At 37.1% G+C, this 18,167-nt stretch overlaps 1 protein-coding gene across 1 annotated transcript in view; it reads right to left on the bottom strand.

The window, feature by feature from the left end:
- The window catches only part of LOC119797614 (chromodomain Y-like protein 2), a 53,153-nt gene that overhangs the window by 24,647 nt on the left and 10,339 nt on the right, over positions 1 to 18,167 (bottom strand). The window lies entirely within an intron of this gene.

Consider the following 18,167-nt stretch of genomic DNA (forward strand, 5'->3'; position numbering starts at 1 on the left):
GCGCCTTTGTAATCCCTTTTAGCTGAATAAGCAAAAGCTACGTTTTGTGGAATTTCCCTGATGAGACTGATAAAAACGAAAAGACAAAGGATGCTGATAAGCCCTGATGCTAGCTGTTCTTGAACCACAGCCATTAAGAAACATGGAGGAATGACATTCTTATATTTAAGAAAAAATGGAAAATGCTAATTTTGCTCTTGTATCTCAACAGGTAGTAAACATACTTGACAATTAGATTCAGCTTTATTTGGCTATTAGTTAGGCTTTATGCTCCAACAGTTACAGTGTACTTGGAATGGGGTACAAATTATGATTCCTACTCAGTCCCATGACATGTCTTATGTTTTTAGGTATGTGGTACAAACTGCAGAAACCAGGATTATAAAAGCGAACAGCTTTTGCCGGCAGGTGTTGACATTTTAAGTTAATTTAGGCATTAAAAATGTGTTTCTGGTGGAGGTCACAAAACTGTATGAGCTGCGCTGTGTCTGTCTCCCTGCCAGCTCCCAGATCAGCTTCTCTGATTGGTTGATGTGGTGCGTCGAGCAGCAAAATAAAAAATTTAGTGTACGTAAAACCTGCTGATCTTCATAAGGTTACAAAACATTCTAGAAAAGGCTCTAAATAGATATAGATAATGTCTAGCTAAATGTGCTGTTTACCACATGTTTATTTCATTTGACTTTTATTGATTCTCAGTCATTTTTAACCAGTGCTATGCCTTAATCCTGACATCACCAATAAAACCCACCAATAGAAGTATCCCTTACCATAATCTAAACGTAATTGGGACCTAATCCCTAATTTTAACCTTTAAAAAAAAAAAAAAAAAAAAACTTTGATACAAATGATCCTAGATTTGATGGTGAATTTGGAAAAATGGTCCACTGTGGTGCCAAAACAGGAGCTCAGAGATCTACAAAAGCACACACACTTTCTCCTGTGTTTTACAGTAAGAGCACAGAGCGTCAAAATCCTGAGGTACGTTTTGTGACATCTGTCAAGGTTAAGATAAGAGCCAACCCTCTGAAAAAGAAAGATAAGCGACAACATTGGAGCCGTTAAGGCAAATCATCATCTTTTCTGTCAGCCCGAGAGCATTTCACAATAGAACGAGCTACAAAATACTCCAGACCACTGAAAAACACACAGAAATCATCATTTGAACAGTGATGAAATCAATACCAAACAACACATAGCAGTATGGTTAATTTCGTCAGCTTTCTTTAATTTAGTCTTAGTCAAAATGACAAAAATCAATTTTAGTCTTAGTCATATTTAGTCAACACTTTAAATAATAGAACTTCTCCACACACTGATTCTATTTTTCTCTATTTTTTCCAAATTTTTTCGTCATCGTCCTCGTCGACTGAATTAACACTGCATAGCAGGATATAGAAATGCATACATAGACATACACAAAATTGTTAGTATTCCTCATTTAATGAAACAAAAATCCAAAATAGTTAGAGAAATAACATACATCTGCAAAAGTAATACAAATAAAACAATTAAAATAACAAATTCTAACCATAATAATGACAAATCAAAGAGACAGATAATAGGAATAGTATCAAAAGAGCCCAGAAAAACGTCTAAAAAAATTAAAGGTGAACTTCAAGCTCATGGAATATCAATGTCAGATGACGTCATTGGCATAGTTTCGTTTAATGAATGAAAAACCCACAATGGTCTTGAGAAGAATCGGGTCAAAAAAAAGTTATAGTATCTAAAAATTATATAAAAAATTTTGACAAATCAAAGCCAGACATTGCTTTTCAACCATGCTTCAACAGATAAATTTTTTGTAAAAACAAACTCATTAAACCGGCCTGACCAGAAATTATTTAACACCTCCCTTGGAGGCAATCACTGCAAACAAACCCTTCTGTAGCTGTCTGCGAGATTTCATCTCCTTTCAGCAGGTATTTTTGCCCCCTCCTCAGGAGCAAACTGCTCCAGTTGTCTCAGGTTTAAAAGATGCGTTTTATAGAGGACATGTTTCAACTCCTTCCAAAGATCCTCATTAGGATTTAGGTCAGATCTACTCATGTCCTTCGACTGTGACCAAGCCTTCTGACACTAAGCAGGACATTTCTCTTTAGAATCCCTTGATAATCTCGAAATGTAAATGAAGTTGAAGCTAAGCAGCCCCAAAAACATAGCAGAGCCTCCTCCATGTTTCACAGTAGAGACAGGGTTATTTTCCAAACATGCTTCATTTCCCCCTGTGACATACATAGAGCTGATGGTCCTTGGCAAAAAGTTTCATTTTTGTCTCAAACATTCACAGTACATTTTTGAAGAAGCTTTGGGTTTATCAAGATGTAGTTTGGCAAATCCAAGTCTGAATTTTTTATGATTTATTTTCAACAATGCTGTCCTCTTTGATCATCTCCCATCAAGTCTATTTTGGATCAAACAGTGATGGATGGTATGATCTGACACTGTAGTTGTTTGAGCGTGAAGTTCACTCTGAAGTTTTTCTGGGCTCGTCTGTCACCATCTGTATGATCAATCTCTTAGATTTTGTCGTCATGTCCAGGAAGGATGGCTATAGTATTATGGATCTTACATTCCTGAATAATATGTGCAACTGTTGTCACATGAACATCAGTTGACTGGAGATGGTCTTATAGCATTTACCTTTAACTATTTGTCTATAATCTTCCTTTTCTTTACTTCATCTGGCCCACATTGAGTCTGGTACACACCATGTCACCAAACAGCACAGTGACTACTGTAATGCTAAATAGCAGACACACTTTGATTTAAAATGTACCTTTGGTAACATCATTTTCAGTCTTTTCTAGGAGTACCATCATTTCTGTCAAGGCCTGTTTTGTGAGTTTATTTTCTTTTTGAATCATTCTGTTGAAGCATGGTTAAAAAGCAATATTCATCCATCCATTTTCTTCCGTTTATCCGGGGCCGGGTCGCAGAGGCAGCAATCTAAGCAAAGATGCCCAGACTTCCCAATCCTAGCAGACCTCCTCCAGCTGCTCTGGGGGACCCTGAGGCAACCCCCCTGGCCAGTTCAGAAACATAGTCCCTCCAGCATGTCCTGCGCCTTCCACGATGCCTCCTCCCAATGGGACATGCCTGGAACACCTCCAGAGGGAGGCATCTGAAACAGATACCAGAGCCACTTCAGGTGGCTTCTTTCGACGTGGAGGGGCAACGACTCTACTTCGAGCTCCTCCCAGGTAACTAAGCTCCTCACCTGATGTCGAAGCAATATCTGACTTTTATATGTTCATTTTCATTGCACTTTTATTTATTATCACCTTTATCACACTGAAGTTATTTATGTGACCATTCTGGGTAGGTATGCACGATATAATCGGCCCCCTATCGGTATCGGCCTTTATCAGCCTTAAAACTGAATATCGGATATCGGCCACCCCACCATTATTTGATCAGATTCGGAGTTTCTAAAGTCTAAAAAAAAAAATACTACTTCTTCTTCTTCAAAAAAAATTCTTTTTTACAGACTTAAAAACTTCTAAAGACGAGGGAAAAAAATATTGATACATTAAAATATCACAATATCTTCATATGCTGATATATTGCCATTTAAAAACACCATATCAATCTTTTTTACTAATAAAATATTGCTATATGTCATCGTTATGCTACGAAATCCCCCGAAAATTCACAAAATTTTGCCATATTTTTATATGTTGATATATTGACGCGGTATCGATCTATTTTACTAACGAAATCTCACAAGAATTTGAAAAATATCACGAGAGTTGGTAACAATGAAATTTCATGAGATTTTGAAAGTAAAATAGATCGATACCGCGCTTTTAAAAATCAATTTGATATCAGCATATGAAAATATATTTGAGTATATTATTTTTCAAAGTGTCAGAAATGGACAACAAAACTGCTATTTTCAATGACTACTTATTTTTGTCCAGCTTTAACATCGGTATCGATATCGGTTATCGGCTACATGAGTTTTAAAATATCGGCATATTGGATATCGGCCAAAATCCCAATATCGTGCATCCCTAATTCTGGGTTTTTCCTTCATTAAAAAAGGGTTACAAAGATTTATGCCCATATGTGCAAGTTGCTCTGACCAACATCTATCACACATGTCTGTTTATCCTGTAACGTACCCTTCTGGAACTCTTGTTGGATTAGCTCTAGATGGGTGTTCTGCCAATAGCCTTGTTAAAACAATTAAAAATTGTATTAAAAAGACATCACAAACCTTTCTAGATAGTAATTAAAACCACATTTTCCTGAAAATTCTGGAGAGAGCGAAATGGTAAGAAAACACGGCACATTGATGACTGACCACTCTCACTTCGCTCCAATCATCCTGTGAGACCTATAGTTACAGCAACAAGTAGGTCAGTGTTTACTACTTTTTTGCAGTCATGGAAAAAAGGAGCAGCAGATCACTGCCAACACCCATGTTTTCTGTCTTTTTTATTTGATTTAACTAAAGACATCTGATAGATGGTTACACTGCAGTGATAGCTCATCACAGCTTGGCTGACTCCCCTGAAGTTAATATCTGGGTCTTTTGAGGTAACAAGGTAACAAAATGTACAGTAAAGGACTGGTTTTAGACATATAAGGTTTCCACCCTAAAATAATAAAATCTTGACAGTTAGACAACGGGATTTTTTACGCTTGGGAGAGGATGATCAGCCATATATAGTTTATTAAATATCAAGAGCAGGAAAATCCATATTGCTGAGAGCAAATCATGAGTGTGGAGCGTAAAGCGCTGACTCCGAAATAAGCCTTGCAAAGACGCATTTTGGCACAAGCATATCTAGAAGCCCAGAGTTTGTCAGAGTGGAGTGCGCAGTACTGGACCATTCGAAGTTATTTTCACCACTGCTGCTACGCTCCATTTGTCGTCATGCTGAATGAGCACTGCTGCACGCCAGGTGGGTGGAATGACCAAACAGGACACCGCAGCATGGGTGATACTGCTTAGCTTGTCTAACAGATTGCAGCACGATAATGCATTTTAAAATTCTGACCGACCACCCGCTAACATTTTGATTTAGTTTCTTTGACGAAAACTCACTCCTGTGAGTCGTCAATTTTTCATCAACAAAGATTCATATTTAGGTCATTAGTTTTCGTTATCGTCACGAAACAAAGGAGCGTCAATGAAATAATTTCGTCATCTTCATCATTGATGAAAACAAGACTGATTTAGAAGGAGAGAAGGGATCTTTATTTTCATTTTAATGGGATGTGAGCAAACAGGATATGTCTTCAGCTTTTTGTGTTTTGATGATTTTTAGTGACACAGCTAACAAGGTTTATAGGTTTAAATCAGATTGTATCCAACTATTCCGCTGGCTTAAGAAGAACCTTGCATTTCAGAAAGGGCAGAAACAGGCAGGTCATTTGGCGTTTGTGACTGGAAAGCCACATTTGAAAAAAGACAGCTTGATGAAATATGAATATACTACCCAGGTTACTTTTAATTTAAAAAAAAGTGTTATTCAATAAAATCCATAATGCTAATAAATTATATATTTGCTCCTTAAGTTTTTCATTTGGGAGCACTAGTGCTCCTGGTTAAAAAAGCTAAGTGTACAAACCTGCATTAAAGGCTTGTTTACCAAGAGTGGACCAAGAGGTATGGAAAGGGAGGCTTGTTGTCAAGGTAATTTTCATCAAGAAATTTGTGAGACACATTTTTGAGGAAAAACTTTAGTGGCTTGCATTTAGCTCTGCTTTTAACCTAAAAAGTTATAGGATCAATTCATGTAGAATGTTAACCAGGCCATCAGTAACATGAGACGAATTAATAGCCAGCAAACAATCGCGTGTAAAGCCTTGAGTCAACAAAACCAGATTTGAGTATATAAAACAAACTTTTTTACTGAATGCAGGTTCCTGTTAGAAATTTGTAAATTAGACTGTGGGTTTATGAATACATTTACCCAATTGTAAACCAAGCTGTCTCAGAATTCATTATTTGCACAAATTAGGTCTGTGCAATTTGCATTTGCAATATAATTTCAGTAAAAAATACAATTTAATCTGACACTAAATTTTTGTCACATTACATTAAATGACTAACGAGTAGAGGTGAGTATTGGCATGAGTGTTGCGATTCGATACATGTCGTGATACTTGGGTCACGATACGATATTATCACGATATTGCAGTATCACTATATATTACCATATTTTCCCGATCTATCAAAATCAAATGATGAGATAAAACAGCAAGTGTGATGATAAGTTAAGGAGTTGCAGTTTTACCTCCTGCCACCAGAGGGCCACAGACACTAATGTACCCCTTGGATATGTTTGTGTGTAGCAAGTTATCCGTAGATGAAGAATGTCTACTTCACGGTTTACCTGTATCCTCTCGACTCGTTTTCAGTAATAAATAAGTTCAGTTACGAACCCAAGTTACTTCATTTAGATAAGAAACATTACATGGTACCAGGAGTGGTCCAACAGAAGTCATGGAAAGTGTGAAGCCGCCAGAACCTCTGAATTGGACTGGAAATGTGGACTGTGAATGGCGAACTTTCAAGCAACGATTCAGTTTGTACCTGCAAGCGCTGGGACTGGACACAAAGCCAGACGCGCGGAAAATAGCACTGCTTCTTACCATCGCGGGACCCCAGGCTGTGGAGGTATTTAATACGTTTGTGTTTGCTGCAAGGGAGCACAAGGAACAGTTTGACAAAGTTGTGGAAAAATTTGATGACCACTGTTCACCAAAGAAGAACGAAACATTTGAACGGTATGTGTTCCGGTCCCGCATGCAAACGCAAACTGAAAGTTTTGATGCTTTTGTGACGGACTTGAAATTGAAAGCCAGAACATGTAACTTTGGAGAACTGAAAGATTCAATGATTCGTGACCAAATAGTATTTGGAGTCCATGACAAAAAAGTGAGAGAGAGGTTACTAAGAGAGCCCGAATTAAAGCTGCCGGAGGCTATTAAAATTGGTAACGCTGGTGAACTGGCAAAGCTGCATGCAAAAACATTCAGTGGACAGAAGGAACAGGAAAGTGTTCCCGTAGCTGCGGTAAAGCAAATGCAGAAACAGAAAAAAATGAGCAAAAAACCAAATGTGACAGAGATGTTTTCATGCAAGAGATGTGGAAATCAGCATGCACCAAAGCAATGCCCAGCATTTGGCAAAACGTGTAGCAAATGTAAAGGGAAGAATCACTTTGCTAAGCAATGCTTTTCCAAAGGGAAACAGAGTGGCAGTGATAGAGTCCACACAGTGGAAGAAACGGAGCTTGCTGATTCGTTCTTTGTTGGGATGGTAGCACAAGCTGAAGATAGCATAGCAGCACAGCCAAAAGACATTGAACAGAGCAAAAATGCAATCTGTGCTAGAAAAGACAAATGGATTGTGCCTCTGGAGATAAACGGTGCAGTTATTCCGCTGAAATTAGACACAGGAGCAAAGGCAAATTTAATTAGTGAATGTGACATCAGAGCAATGAAGGTGAAACCATGCATCCATCCAAGTTCAGTGAAGCTCAAAGCCTATAATGGACACCACATTGACACAAAAGGCACATGCAAACTTAAAGTGCAAATTAAAGGAAAAGAGCATCACCTGATGTTTGTAGTTGTTCCGGAGGGACATGACTCATTATTAGGTGACGCTGCATGTGAACATTTAGGCTTAGTGAAGAGGGTTTACTGCATTAATAATTTTACTAGCCAGACCAGTGTTGAGGCAATAGTGAACCAGTACCCAGACATCTTCAAGGGGTTTGGAGTTTTACCATTCACCTACAAGATACAACTGAAGGATGATGCACAGCCAGTCATCCATGCTCCCAGGCGTGTTCCAGCTCCTCTACGAGAAAAGCTGAAGCAAGAACTAGATAGAATGATGTCACTGGGTGTGATAAAGAAAGTGGAAGAGCCCACAGAATGGGTCAATTCGATGGTGTGTGTCAGAAAATCGAATGGAGAACTACGTGTGTGCATGGATCCAAAAGATCTGAATAACAATATAAAAAGAGAACATTATCAAATACCTACCAGAGATGAAATAACAAGTAACCGAGACAAGTAACAAGTAACAAGAAATAACCGGGTGCCAAATACTTCAGTAAATTAGACGCCTCACAAGGCTTCTGGCAGTTAAAACTGCATGAGGAGAGCACAAAGTACTGCACGTTTAATACACCGTATGGGCGCTACTGCTTCCAGAGAATGCCTTTTGGCATATGCTCTGCTCCAGAAGTATTCCACAGAACGATGGAGCACATCATTGAGGGCATAGAAGGTGTACGTGTGTATGTCGATGATCTGATTTTATGGGGATCCACACTGGAGCAACACAATGAAAGGCTCATCAAAGTGCTTCAGAGAGTCCAGAAGTACCAGCTGAAGCTGAACAGATCCAAGTGTCAGTTTGGAGTAAAAGAAATCACCTTTCTGGGTGACAAGCTGTCATCAGCCAGTGTGGAACCAGACAAAAGTAAAATCAATGCGGTACTGGAAATGCCTAGACCTGAAGACAAAAAAGGTGTGCTGCGAGCATTAGGTATGAGCAACTTCATTGGAAAATTCATTCCAAATTTATCCTCCAAGACTGTGCACTTAAGAGAGCTACTGCATGACAGGTGTGAGTTTAAGTGGACATCTGAACATGAGGAAGAATGGTCCCGTCTAAAAACAACTCTCACAACAGAGCCAGTGTTGACGTTTTTCGATCCTTCAAAAAAAATAAAGATATCCACCGACTCATCAAAGGATGGCATTGGAGCCGTTCTACTACAGGCATGTGGAGAAGACTGGAAGCCTGTCGCCTATGCGTCGAGAACGATGACAAGTGCTGAGTGCCGCTACGCTCAAATTGAAAAAGAGTGTTTAGGACTGGTGTACGGTTTCCAAAAGTTCCATGGCTATGTGTATGGTCTACCAAAGTTTGTGGCAGAGACAGACCACAAACCGTTAATTGCTATCATCAAGAAAAACCTCAGTGAAATGTCACCTCGCATTCAAAGGCTCATGATGAAGCTACAACGTTATGATTTCGACCTGATTTACACACCAGGAAAGCACATAGTGCTAGCTGATGCTCTGTCTAGGGCAACCACAGAGAAGGAGGAGCAGGCCGAGTGTTCCACGGAAAACGAAGTGAACCTTCATGTGAATCTGATTACTGAGACACTGCCCATGTCCGATATGAAATCCAGACTCATCGCTGATGAAACCAAGAAGGATGCCGTCCTACAGAGAGTCATCCAACTGATAAAAGAACATTGGCCACGGGATGAGTGTCAACAATACTACAACATTAGAGGGGAGCTGAGCTTTGTTAATGGACTGCTCTTGCGAAAGAATAGAGTAGTCATTCCTCAGTCTCTGAGACCAGACATGCTAAAAAGACTAAATGAAGGACATCTAGGCATGGAAAAGTGCAAGAGAAGGGCTAGAACCTACATCTATTGGCCAAGCATAAATGCTGATATAGACAGAATGGTGTCAGGATGTATAACATGTCTAAAACATCAAGCTAAGGAGCCAAAAGAGCCAATGATAATCACAGAAATACCTGACGAGCCCTGGCAAAAAGTTGGGACTGATTTGTTCTACTTGGATGGAAAGAATTACTTGCTTGTAATCGACTACCTATCCAACTATCCAGAGATTGCACTGCTCCCCAACATGTCAGCGGCCTGTGTGATTAAACACATGAAATCCATCTTTGCCAGGCATGGGATTCCTCAAGTTGTGTATAGTGACAACGGCCCATCCTATAGCTCCAAAGAGTTTCAGGATTTTGCACAAGAATATGACTTTCGTCATGTGACTTCTAGTCCCCTGTATGCTCAATCAAATGGAAAGGCAGAGAAAGGTGTGCACATTGTTAAGCAGCTGCTCAAGAAAGCACAAGAAAGTCATTCAGATCCATACTTAGCTCTGCTGAGTTATAGAGCTTCGCCTCTTGAGCATGGCCTGTCCCCTGCAGAAATCCTTATGGGACGCAGACTACACACCACACTTCCATACACCTCTGAACCGAAACAAAAGGAAGTGAAACAGAAACAAAAACATCTGCAAAGGAGACAAAAAGCCAATTATGACAAGTCAACAAAGAGCTTAGTACCACTGGCTAGGCATGACACAGTAAGAATACACAATTCCAGCACCTGGAGTAAAAAAGCAACAGTTCTTCAGTAAGTGAGTCCAAGATCTTACAACGTCAAAACAGAAGATGGTCAAGTCCTCAGGAGAAATCGAAGAAGTCTGCTAAAAACACAAGACACATGGCAAGAACAGACTGATGAAGATTCACTGGGAGATCCAGCCTCCACCGCAACAGACGATCCACCATCGGAAGATCACCAGAGAGCTGTGGAGACTGACTTACCAGTGTTGAGAAGATCATCACGCACTGTCAAGGCACCTGACAGGCTGAATCTATAAGGACTATGAAATGTATCCTTTTCGTTGAAATTTGAGTTATAGTTTATGTTGCTTCTGAAGTAATGTTAAGTTAAAAGAAAAAAAAAAGAGTTCATAGTTATATATATATGTGAGATTACAAGAACATAATAATATACAGATTCAAACTGCTTATAATAAGTATAGAGAGTGTTTGTAAAATTGTTTATTTGTAATGTTATTATTTCTAGAAAAAAAAGGGGATGTGATGATAAGTTAAGGAGTTGCAGTTTTACCTCCTGCCACCAGAGGGCCACAGACACTAATGTACCCCTTGGATATGTTTGTGTGTAGCAAGTTATCCGTATATGAAGAATGTCTACTTCACGGTTTACCTGTATCCTCTCGACTTGTTTTCAGTAATAAATAAGTTCAGTTACGAACCCAAGTTTCTTCATTTAGATAAGAAACATTACAGCAAGTGCTGTATATTTTCATCAGAAAATATTGATTAGGTATTATTATCCATGTTGTTTGGGGTTTTCTTCCACTGTGACTGCCTCAAATACAGATTTGGTGCTGCACGCACAGTTAAAGGGCTCCACAGCGCTTTCTGCCAGAGTGGTGGTGCAGAGGTAGCCCCTTTTCCCCTCAATGTTTTATGTAACCATTTTTTTTTTTTTTTGAAAATCGATACTAAGAAGTAAAAGATCGATATTATATTGGGCAGCCGAATATCACGATATATCGCCAAAACGATTATTTCCCACACCCCTACTAACGAGTAAGACACTAAGACAAAATACATTTCTCATTCCAGCTCTTTAGGTGAAGGGAATATGCTTAAATAGGTTTGCCGAATAGATGAGAGTTCAACTAGTAGGCAGATCCGTGCATACTAGTAAAAGTGAGCACTCTTCAAGACAGTAACGGTAAATTCACAATGAAAGACAATGTACTATGGACAAGCAAGCTTTCAAGATCATACTTACAATGAAACCATGGATTGAAACATCTAAATGTTTGTGGGTAGTGAACACAAAAATCAAAACACAATTGCAATTGCTTGGGGAAAGAAAAAAACAACAGAACATTGTTGGATTGCCTTACAAACACCTAAACTCTAATCTATGCATACACAAATATGTAATTATATGTTTCAAACATAGGATCTAGGTTCCAAATATAGGTGGCAAAACAGCTGAACTGTTACTTGAACTGCACTCTTCTCTATATAGATATGTGATGTTACTATTTCTACTAACAAAAACCACTCTACTGGTCATGGGTCAAAGACCCAATGCTCAAATGACCGCTGGGAAAACTTAGGACTTGACTTTAGACTACTTAACAGTTTTCTCTTTAAGCTACTAGTGTTTATCAAGTTTGTCATGTCAACTTCTTAATGTGTCACATAGGACTATGATGCATCTCTGATTCAAATAATTAGGCTCTTAGCTAGAATCTAAAATTCACCACACGCAACCATTTTATACAGCTTTGTTATACTAGGTATCAATCAATAAATTTCAAGATCCATCCAGCTTCTGGATGTAAATCTAATAGTTCAGCAGGCTACAGCATTGGTTTTCACCAAGTTCCATGATTGTACATCACGTTTTTAGGAGCTACTCCGCAACCTAAAATAACTCTTAAGGTATGATTACTCTGTATACCAGAACCAACATTATTACAGCATTACACCAACAAATAAAGCAAAAATGTATGACTTTATCTACACACTTTAGAAAATAAGCCACATTTATTATACTGCTATTACCAACATCATACCCAACTTAGGTACAGTGCGGATGTCTACATCATATATCACTGTTGCTGAAAACAGAGTATTGTAGACTGATCGTTTCATTAACCCATGACAATGTATTACAGTTAAGTTTTTTTTGTTTTTAACCAAATTAAATGTAAAAATCTCAGCCAGTAAGCTAAAAAAACAAACAAAATTAAACAGTCGAAAACTATTTGTATACAAATATACTTAACTGTTGGAGACTAAGACTAAATATTAAATAAACAACCACTGAATTAAAGAGGAACTAAAAAAACATGTTTATTATAAACAATGTATTTGATTCTTTCCATTCTGCTGCTTATGGAGTAACAATGATAGCAATGTTAGTTAGCTGAAATGCTAGGCATATTTAACTAACTACACTCTCTCTAACACACATAATTCTTTAGATTAGAGTTTGGATTACAGATATCATTCTCTGTACATTTTTTGTTTCCCTTAAGTGAATAGCAACAGCATTTTTGTTAATAACCTTTAACCTTTTATTCAAATGTAGCTCAGTTATGGTATTAGTACCTGCTCTCTGATGCTTTCTATACAGTAAACGTAGAGAACAGCAAATGATTAACAAAGGTCGGCAGTAAATATTTATTATTAACAAATTTGAATGACTAATGATGGACAAAGATTACATAGTTCAAGATTTATCAATGAAGTAGAACCACTGATGCACAATCATCCACAAACTTTCGAATGTCATCTATACATCCCTTCTCTCTAAACAAAAGCTTACCAAATGTCTGTCAGGGATGTGTGAATACTCAGAAGATGCACAGCTGTCATAATTCTTAGGTGTGGTTACATGTGCAGATTTCTAATCTGTTCTAGGGACAAGCACTACAAATCATTAATAGGAGAATCTTCTCTTCTATAAGCACACAAGTGGATGAAATCAAGTTATCAACTGGAAATTGTATTACTCCAATATACTCCACAAGACACAATAGATTTGGGAAATGACACTGACACAAACTTGTTCTCCACAAATGATACTAGCTGCTACGGCAGGGATAAGCATATAACCACAAGTTTCGGTTAAAGGGCACATTGATATTCCACTACTTTTTAAACAGCAGAAGTTCCACAATTTCCCAATTGAGGGACAATAAAGGGATTTTCTATTCTATTATTTTCTAATTTCATTCTCATCAGGGAATATCTGCAAATGTTTTTTAAACCATGAAATATAATCAAAATATCTGAAACCTGGATGACAACAAATTAACATATTTTAAACTAAATGGATAGAAGGATGTGGAGTTGCAATATATTTTGATAAGAACTACAAATTTAAGCAGAAGTTGTGATTGATAATATTCTTGAAAGCTCGACTATACAAAAAGTAATATAGAAATATTCAACGGCTATATGAAAAGAATCTTCAGTGGAAAAAACTGGACAAGTCATCAGTATAGAACAACTTAAGCCTAACAAATATAGGCAACTTTTAAAACTAATGCCAGAGGTGTTAACTTAAGCCGGGCTCACACTGTGCACTTTTTTGCCTTTCCAGCCATGCGAGAATTTTCCGATCGGCTAGACTTTCAGCCTGATCGTGCAACCACAAAGAAATACATTTTCTTGATCAAACAAATTATTTCTCTTTCTTTATTTTTTTAAATACCAACATGCCACAATGAAAATGAGCTTAAATGAAACAAAACTAATCAGTATATTTCTAGAATGTAAAAATTATAACTTCAAAAATATGCAAGAGGTAGAAGTTAAAAGTTGTCTAAAAAAGAATTACTCCTGTAAAATGTAGATAGCCAAAATTTCTACTCAAGTAAGGTAACAAATTATTCGTACTTTGTTACTTGACACCTCTGCCTAATGCATAGTATGGCATTAAGGCATTTCATCAATAATTCATAAGATCAAGCAGGATACCTTTCTAGAACATTACTCTTGAAAATATATTTACATATAATATTGAAAATAATTTAGTGGACGAAAGTGATCCCTATCTTGTGTTTTTGGTGTCTGTCAGACAGATATTAAAAATGTAAAGATCTATAAGAGAGTGATAACGGAGGAATTTATTGGTAAGCAAGAATTTTCGGAAGATATAGGCAAAGAAAAAGATTTTAATAAAGCAAATGAAACGTTTTAAAAAAAAATTTATATAAAACTATAAAAGGCATTGTCTAGTGAAGGCATCCAACAACAAACAAAAGTAAAGGGAATCCAAAATGCTTATTAAAGCAGACAAAAATAACTTAACAAAACAAGAACTGGCAAAAACGTATATACTCAAGGACTACATAGACGTGTATGCTTAACGCATTTGCTTCCTGCCAAATCTGTATTTTAGCACCCATACCTTGCTTCACTTAGGAAAATTTGTATTTATGCAGACAGCTCAGTGTGGACAGTTGTAAGTGTAAAAACATGGTGGACAGGAGACGGCTTGTAATATATTACAGGAATATGATGTATATTTAATAGGAATATCAACAAGAACTATACATCTACTGCTCAAAATTTATTGAGAACAGATGTGAAAGGTATACAAATAAAATCCCGGACGATTTTGAAATTCCCCCCGGACCTTTTTTTTAGGTATGAAAAGTAGGACATGTCCGGGAAAAGGGGGACATCTGGTCACCCTGCCATATGAACAATTTGATGTTTCAGTGAGTGAGTGCTTGTTGCTATGATGCGTCTTTGCTCAGCAGCTTCACTCGTTGTAAACCAACCAATCAGTGCACAGCTCATCTAAATATTCATGAGCATACCATAAAAGGAAGAAAATCTGTCGTTTCATTCTAGGGCTTTAACTAGGCTTGCATTAGGGCTCATAGAACATCAAATATGCAATTTTCAGCACAACTAATGTTACAAACCCTATTCAGAGACCTTACGGACCAGCACCAAATACCCTATAGAATAATTCTATGACCCATTTAATGCTTGGTATGAACACACCATAAAACTTGCCTGTTCTCGTTTTTCTTCTTTCAAAGAGCACATTGTAGATTCTGACAAAACAGTTACGGCAGCAGCTATGCACAAGTGCTCCATGTTTATATTTTGTTCAACTGACTCCCAAGCAGCTCTTCCTTTGCTCACAGCTATATGTCACACCATAAACCATAATATTGCAATGTGATTGGTCAACCTGTTTTGATTTGGACTCAATGGTTGAAGCTGAAGCAGGACAAGATCAATTGTCATGGGTTTGTCAGTGCACAAATATGGTGAGAAAACAGCTGGAGAGGGTGGAAATCAGGTGGATGTATTTGTGTGTTTGGTTCTGCTTTTGTATCAGAGTGAGGACCATTTTCCAATCCACCATCAACTTAAGGATCGTTAGTACCAAAATCAGAACATTTTGCTGGTCCTCACTTCCTTTTTGTCAACATGTAGATTTAGGTAGCGCTGCAATTAATGATTATTTTGCAAATCAATTAATCTGTCCATAATTTTTTGATTAATCGCTAATAATCAGATAGCAAAAGGTTCTTATTAAGAAATAAAACCAGGTGAAACTAAAAGGTTTCCATGTGTGGAGTTCTGGATAGGGCATATTGACAGACAAAAAAGCTTTTTTTTAAATCCTAAATGCAAAGTGTAAATTTTTTTTATTTTTTACAATTTTGGCATAATTACTTCTCTAAGTGCGTCGCTCTTTCAGCCAAAAGCATGTTTTAGTCTCTACACTCCAGTTAACGGTTAATTGATTGCCCAATATCATTTATTTCAATAAATGATTAATCATGATTTGTGTGATTTGAGTAGACGTTAAGGTTAGGGTTTGGTATGCAATGGTTATGGTTAGATCTAGGGTTATTTTCAAGGTAAGGGCATTCAAAGTTTTGAAAACGGTTATTCTGTTTTAGTGTGTAGTATTTTCTAGGGGTGAACGATATTGGGATTTTGGCTATGCCGATATTTTAAAAATCATGTAACCGATATCGATACTGATGTTAAAGCTGGACAAAAATAAGTAGTCATTGAAAATAGCAGTTTTGTTTCCCATTTCTGACACTTTGAAAAATAATATACTCAAATATATTTTCATATGCTGATATCAAATTGATTTTTAAAAACGCGGTATCGATCTATTTTACTTTCAAAATCTCGTGAAATTTCATCGTTCTGTTACAAACTCTCATGATATTTTGCAAATTCTTGTGAGATTTTGTTTGTAAAATAGATCGATACCGCGTCAATATATCAACATATAAAAATATGGCAACATTTCGTGAATTTTCAGGGGATTTCGTAGCATAACGATGACATATAGCAATATTTCATTAGTAAAAGAGATTGATATGGTGTTTTTAAATGGCAATATATCAGCATATGAAGATATTGTGATATTTTAATGTATCAATATTTTTTCCCTCGTCTTTAGAAATTTTTAAGTCTGTAAAAAAGAGGTTTCTGAGGTAGTAGTAGTATTTTTTATTTTTTTTAGACTCTAGAAACTCAGAAGCTGATCAAATATCGGGTTAAATATCGGTGGGGTGGCCGATGTCCGATATTCAGTTTTAAGGCCGATACAGGCCGATTCCGATAGGGGGCCAATTATATCGTGCATCCCTAGTATTTTCTGTTTCAAAACTGCAGTTCAAACATTTATTTATTGAAAGATATTATTTTATAGTATATTATTTATTGCCCTGTTGTAGCACACCTCACCAGGTAGGAATTAATTACAATATTAATTAATAACAAAGTCAGAGCTGTTTGGGTATTAATTCCAGGCAATCGGGAGATTGCTCTACTTCATAATTTGTATGAAAATTACTTGCTGAGTCCTTAATTGCCTTTGGCACATTTTAATAATTGGTCACATAGAAACCAAGCTTTTTGTTGCACAACAAAGGTGATCAATAATACTCTACAGCTTGACATTATTAGAAAAGTAGAAGAAGTGTGCAACAGTATTGACTGATAAAACAAACTTCAGTCAGAATTACAAAATTGTTTTCTGCAGAGTTAAAAAGGATAGCCTCTGGATAAATGATGACATCTGGCTGAGGTAATAGGAGGTGATTCTCAGAGAGAATGACCTCTTACTGCTTTTTCTCTGCTCAGAGAGGATCGCTACTTTTTCCTTTTTCTTTCCTCCTTAATTCCTATCATGGGTAAAATATTCTATTTTTGTATGCTCCATTAATTTTTTTTGCACGAGTCTATCCTGCTTTCTATATACACGATGCGCGACTCCAAAACTGACTGTTTTACCATGCGCTTAACAGATTTTATTTTGTATTTTCCCCCAAAGTGGATGTCTTTTACTTTGTAACAGCATCTCTCTTCCTGACAGACTCATGAATGTTCACCTGAATTTCTGTGTAGTCCGACTAAAATAGCCTGAGCAACGCAAGCCCCCTGCAGAAAATGCTGTCGGCTGGATCATCCCTATTGACTCTTAGTGAGCTCTAAACGCCACAATCTCGTCCGACACGATTTTCTGTCTGATTGGATGCAAAATTTAATTCGGTATGCTCTGGCCTTAAAAGTGCTGTTCTTTAAAATTCAACTCAGAAACCCATTTATTCAGAACTGCCTTTGACTGAAGTTAAAGTTTTAACTGAGGTACAAGTATTTTAAGGTTATCAGTTGGACAAGGTTGTGGTCCAGCTGTTTTATTTTGCTACCAGCTTTTATAATGTTTTTATCTTTATTCGATTTATTTCAGCTTTTATTTTTCTTCTATTATAATGTAAAATTCATGCAAAGAACTATAGATAGTCATTGTACTGAATTGGGCTATACAAATAAACTTGTCTTGCCTTTCCTTCAAAAACCACTAAAGCTCTGCTTCGGAATATACAGCGACGATGTTAACAATACAACGCTTAACATTTGCTTAGAATAAATCTCTTTATCAAATGCATTTTTATCTAATAAACCATTCATTGTAAATTATTGTTTACATACCTGGTACAGATTAAGTTGCATCAGTTTAGGGCGATATCTATTTAATTAAAAAGTACATACTATTAAACACACATTGATCACCAACCCC

This window comes from Cyprinodon tularosa, unplaced genomic scaffold (genome assembly GCF_016077235.1).
Source record: "Cyprinodon tularosa strain WSP-4 unplaced genomic scaffold, ASM1607723v1 ctg59, whole genome shotgun sequence".
NCBI lineage: Eukaryota > Metazoa > Chordata > Actinopteri > Cyprinodontiformes > Cyprinodontidae > Cyprinodon > Cyprinodon tularosa.